Source organism: Semicossyphus pulcher, unplaced genomic scaffold (genome assembly GCF_022749685.1).
Source record: "Semicossyphus pulcher isolate SPU_LCO1_2020_fin unplaced genomic scaffold, fSemPul1.0.p SCAF_26, whole genome shotgun sequence".
Taxonomy (NCBI): domain Eukaryota; kingdom Metazoa; phylum Chordata; class Actinopteri; order Labriformes; family Labridae; genus Semicossyphus; species Semicossyphus pulcher.
In genome coordinates, this window is record NW_027211700.1 from 5,365,462 (window position 1) to 5,371,743 (window position 6,282).

The 6,282-nt window shown below is 39.1% G+C and overlaps 1 protein-coding gene across 1 annotated transcript in view; it reads right to left on the reverse strand.

The window, feature by feature from the left end:
* acsl3a (acyl-CoA synthetase long chain family member 3a) overlaps positions 1-4,260 on the reverse strand; it is a 42,597-nt gene extending 38,337 nt beyond the window's left edge. The window contains exon 1 of the mRNA XM_069676536.1: positions 4,157-4,260. The gene's annotated coding sequence lies outside the window, so the exon portion shown is untranslated. The remainder of the gene's footprint in view (positions 1-4,156) is intronic.
* Positions 4,261-6,282: the final 2,022 nt, after the last annotated feature.

Genomic DNA, 6,282 nt, shown 5'->3' on the forward strand with positions numbered 1-6,282 from the left:
GCTGCAGGCAATGACTCAGATCTGTACAGAAGAGTGGTTGAAATACGACGAGAATATACCGGTGGTAAAAAATCATCAGGTCTGCAGTCTACATTTCAAACCTGACGATTGTGAACGAGACATGACATCGGAGGCGTCATAGATTGAGGAAGTGTGGTTTAGCAAGTTCCCTGGCCTCCGCCAGATGATGCGATTTACGTCATCTGACTGAGGTTTTCCAGGGCCCATTGGAGAAGCGGATAGCGTCCTCCAAAGGCACAGAGCGACATTGCATTTTTTCTACCGTAATGACATTAGCTCCCCGTAATAGCATGATAGGACTGAGGTTGAAAATCGGTGAACTGGCCCTCTAAAAATTGTGAAGAAAAATATTTGAGGTCACTAGATGGTGCCGAGTTTTAAGCAAAGATGGAGACATTATTATGTCATTTCAATTTAACAAAAAGTTTATCTTATATAATAATCAGACAGTTGACCAAGTTATTCTTTTGCGACATAAGTTGCAGTTAAACACGGTCGAGCAATACGACGCATATTGCAATATATTTAAAATCGCTATAATATTGTATCGTGACTAAAGTTCTGTATCGTCCGGCCTCTGGTGATTCCTATTCCTACTGTTAGTTAACCTCTTGACATAAACAAACATCTGTGTCCGTAGAGCAGCAATCATAATCAAGTTTCTTCCTTTCCTCTTCATCTCTTTCGACCAGAAGAAACTAATTCAGACAAGAAGGCTGGTCCTGATACTTTCAAGTCAAGATCCAAACACACATCATTTAGGGAACAACTGCTCTGTCTCTATGCAAGGTCAAGATTCTAATTTGCATCAATACATAAGCAGGCCTGACTCTCGTCTTACCTTTAATAGCGAGAAACAGGTAGCGGCAATATTCAGGTTAGTTATTGCTCAAACACGAACAGGAGCTCTGCAGGCAGCCTCCACTCACTGGATTAATTGAATAATATTGTGACATGGTCTGTGTAGCGGTGGGGTGACCAGGCATGTGTGTGTGTGTGTGTGTGTGTGTGTGTGAGGGAATCATTGCTTCCTCAAGGGATTGTGTGAATGGCTCTTTTGTGTGTCCGACGTCATCCTGCTTTCACCCACTCGGCTAAGCAGGCAAGCTGAAGTCTTGCAGAAAACTGAACATGGCCATTGTGGCGAAACGACGCACCAACACACGACTCAGTCCCAAGGGTCACACTGCCCGCATGCATGTGTGCGGCAGGGACCAGGGGGCATGCATGTGGCGTGCTTGTGCATGTGTGTGGGTGTGAAGGACAGATTGGCAACACATGAATTGAATTTAACAGTTTTGATTAGTGACATAATCAAAATCTTGCAAAGCATTTAAGTATATGAGTGAAAGTACCAAACACAATTGGGTTTATTATGTGGATCAGACCACAGCTTTTCTGCACACATGGTGACATAAAGTACTGGCACACAAGCCAGTCACCAAGCTTCTCCACTGTAAGCTCTCTTAATGCGTTTGGTTTGGCATTTTGTTTATTTATACAACAGCTTAATCAATAAAAAGTATTTGATTCTATAAAAGTACATTTTGTTAAAGATACAATTCAGTTTCGTGCTCTTGAGCGCCACCCACTGGCGATAATCGATAATTATTGGATAATTACTGTTTCCTTGCAATGCTTACAGAAACCGGCCACTTAGCTCCGCCTGCCCTCTCGGACAGACCAACCACTGCTGGGTGAGAGAAAACCAATGACTGTATATATTATATTTTTATACAGTCTATGGAGAAAACGCATCACTAACTGGGCGCTGCTTGTGATTTTTTCTGTCGCCACAGAAACTCAGTCCATAACAATACTATATACTGCAAATGCAAAAGCTTACATCAGTTGGCCATGGGCTTAATCACCATTGTGTTACCTCATTTGGTTTGACATCACGCTCAGGATGGGAAGCTAAACCAATATGATAGAGTCATATAAATGAAGTCCATTCATTGAATTGAATACTGTCAGACAACAGCTAATTCTAGCATTCAACCACTTCCTGCCTAAATTAAATTTCGGTAGGAATTTGGGCATTTCCTAATGTATAACACAACCAAATGGTTATGTTAGCTTTTAGCCTCTTCTTAGCTAACTATAACAAAAGCTCAGAAGTGGCTACATGCTAACACCTTTCTGATGGCACTAGCTAATGGGTTATCAACTATGTTCACTAATCAGTCTTGGAGCAGTGAAATTATATTGTTTAGTCAGATTCCCTACATTTATACTTACAAACTTGAGCTTTCCAACCTGAGTGTGAGAGCAGAGGAAAATAGATGCCTTGTGGATATCGGATATCGTCAATGCAACTCATTTAGCTAGCAGCTAACACATTTTTTTGCTAGGTGAAACTTATTTTGTTGATGAAAGCTCCAGTTACTTTACATTCCTTCGTATCCTACGTCTTTATAATGATAAGCAAAAGGCAAGATGGGTGAAGGGCCAACATTAAATTTCTGTTAGTTGTATTACAGAAATGTCAGTAACATCTCACAATGTTTTTCATGAACGCAATATATATTTTTTTTTACTAATTTAGGGTTGGTTTCCAACAAAGGTTGACTTTTGTTTGACTTGTGTGCCAAAAATCACTACATCTCAATCTGAACCACTGACAGCAGTGACAGACAATAAGTATATAGAAAACATCTTGCTGATGGTCTGCTCATACAGAGGCTAAACAGTTAAAAACTCCTGATAGTAAGTTTAAGTTATGGTTTTATAACACCATAACACCATACTAATGCTGCACTCTGTAAGCAGTTGCTACCAGCCAGAGGGAAAGAGTGTGAGTCTCTGTCTTCTGCAATCATATCAGACCATTGCTGCAGGACAATAGCATCCCTGTCAGTAGGTACAGGAGCACTCTAATGGACCACAGGCCGGTCGACTTCAGCTGTGTAAATATAGATTTTTTAAATGGCAACCAGCCAAAGGTTGTAAAAATTGTGAAGTGACATTTTTAGTTAGTGATTGTTCTAGCCTTTGATTAAAACAAGTGCTGATATAAAAAAAAATCCTACTTAATTTTTCGACTAAAAGAAGCATTTTAAAAGTGTGATGATGTTTTTAAAAGTTAACTCATTTGTTAAAAGAAAACGTGCTTATTAACATTAGTGTGCAGAAGTACTTAAACTATATTAAACTTTTGAATTATTTCCTAAATTTTAACTAAATAATGATAAAACAAATTATTGAATAAGACGTGAACATAATTAGACTACTATTAACGCCAGTGTTCAAGCTGCAACATCCAAGCGCGCTAACGAGTGTCAAAGCCCACGCAATGACAATATAACTTCCGGTAAAGAAGTTTCAAAATAAGATGTGATATGTTTGACTGGGTCTACTTTAAATCTACATTCAACCAGCATTGTTACTGTCCAACCAATGTTTACAGCGCTAGCTATACTAGGTAATTACCCAATTTCCTCCAAAAACACAGTAAGAATGGCCGTGTACAGAATGTTCGCTAAATTGTCATTTAAAGCTCCTGTGAGGAACTTTCAGTTTGTGTTGATTTTGGCGTCCCCTGTGGACAAAGCCGTAGCACTTTTCTCTTTGCTGATTTTGTCCTGTACATGCTTAAGTGGTCGTTTTTAACAAAGAATCTCATCCTGCTTTCTTTAACAGTCATATGTATCACTCACTTAAAATGGTTGCCCTGGAAAATGTAAACAAAGGCAGCAAGCAGGTAATGCTTCACCTGACACCTGCCCCCCACCAGCAATATCAGGCATTAAAAATAACTATAGAAATAATCAAACCTGTCGCTGATGGTCTGGTTTGCTTTTGTAGGTCATATAGTAATCAGAATTAATTTCAGTCCGTTTCATAACTAGCGAAAAACTCCTCACAGGGGCTTTAAACACACTGCCATCAAGAGTTCTCAGATAAGAGAAAATAATAATTGTTCACTCTCTCTCTCTTCAGTCACTCTCTTTGGCAGGTGACTCGTAATCGTGACCACATAAAATAAAGGTCTCGTATTTTAATTTGTCGAAGAATAAAATTCGTTACTTCCGGTATTGTCTCTGCCTATCTTGGGCAACTGCAGCATCCCGCACATCTGGGTAGGCTGTAAGCGAGCATCACAAATATGCACTTCAACGACAAAGAAACTTACCGTTGAATGTCTCCGCCCGGATGTCACTTTACACCGGCGACAGCAGCGGGGAGCCGACACTCAATTCATCCAACGGCTCTAATCGAAACGTTGATATTACACCGTGCAATCTGAGCCCGGAAGTGACACGCGCGTCGTGTTGTTGTATGAGGATGAATGGCGGTTAGGGAGGGGGGGAGGAATTCCCTGCATTATGATTGGACTTGTGGAGGTGGCGCGTGCTATGGGCCGGGCCAGATGGAAGGAGGGCTCGAGGTGACTGCATGGGTTACTCTGTGTCACAAGGAACAAGAGGCCACCACCCCATGCATCACTCACATGTACAAATTGCATGCTGTGAACCAGTCTTATTAATTCCACAATGCTTTAGGTGGAAAATACTGTTGCAGTTATATCAAGGTTATAAAGAGGATGTTGCTATAATAATGTCAAAGATGTCATATGTGATGCTCTGGTTCCAGGTTACAACTTTATGAAAAGTTAATACAAAATAATTGCGTTGCAGCTAACGATTATTAAAAGTAGCTACCATGGTTCTTTCACAATTAATTGATTATTTGTCTGGACAACATTTATGCGGAGAATTGTCTACTGGCCTAAACAATTTATAAAATAGATATTGAGAGATTGCTTGAAATCGTACCTCCTCATATGTATGCTAATATGTAGGCCTACGTGCTTTCATACACACGTATGGAGGTTGTAGAGGGCAGACAGCGCACTTGTGATCCAGATTTTCTAAGACTATATGAGCTTATTTGAACTGGCAACCCTGCGATTACAAGCCTGCACATACCATAAAGCATGATGCTGATCATATTACCCAGGCGGCTTAAAACCGAGGGGACACAGCTTATCTGATGTAAAATGTCTGATGTCATACATAATGAATATTGACTTTTTTCTGTCTAAAATGTTACTTCTATTATATTAACTGTTGAATTGTTTCAGACCTACCATCCAGAGCCATGAAACTGTGCCTCTGTCAGTGTGATGACTCACATTGCAGTGTCAAGCAGAGGCAGTGAGATGGAGACAGAAACACAGGCAGATGGCAGATTTACAGGCAGACTTATCACTGGAGAAATGAAATGGAATCTTTCTGTCATCAGTGTTAATGTCTGAGTGCCAAGACAGATGACGAAAGCAGAGTCTTTAATATTCCTAATTTAAACGGCTTGTTTTTCAGATGTCCTGCAGTTTCATTCTTATTCAGGGATCTCCTCTAAGCACAGAGAAAATTTAGCATTTAAAAATATTGTAACTATCAAATATTCATTGTGAGATTGTTCTTTTTATAGTTCTCATGAAAAAAAGATTACAGTCCTGTGATCTGTAATACCATTCTCGTGCTAAATGTCATCTATATGCTGTGCCACATTTTGGTCTCTTAGAAAATGTTGCTGCTTTTCATTAAGGCTTGTTATTGTGAGGGTTTTCAATCCCTTTTCAAGCACACTTAGCCTCTATACTTATGCTTTCATAGAAATTTATGTCCATCTCTATCGCTGTTTCTTGTCTAAAATACTTAAAAAACATGGTCTCTAGGCAACTCTTATCTATGCTGGATAATAGCAATATGTTTCTGATTTCCAATCTGGCCTTCACCTGAAACACTCCACTGAGATTGCGCTCATCAGGCTCACTTATAAAATCTGGAGGTTTAACTTGATGAGAGCAGTGTTATTATAGTAGTTCTATATTAGTTCTGTATGTTAAGTCATTTTCTGATGTTCTTAGACAACTATTTCTCAAACAAACAAACAAACAAACAAACAAAACATTTTCAGACTAAAACCTTTCATCATGGCTCTTAATTAAAGAGATTTTAAAGAGATAGATAGATAGATAGATGGAGAGAGAGAGAGAGAGAGAGAAAGATGCACTTTATTGACCCCATCCTGGGAAGAGGTGTCAATAGGACCATACAGACTATTTTTCTTAGTGTTTAAAGAAAATACAAACAAACATACAAACAAATGGATGAAAAAGGTTTAAGGGTTTGGTTAAATATTAATTATTTTTACCTTGACATTCATTTGTATACTGCTATGTACTTATCTCTTTTTTGTAGCTAACACAAGAGACCTCATTTTTAGATAAAATAATGACATTTGACTACATTT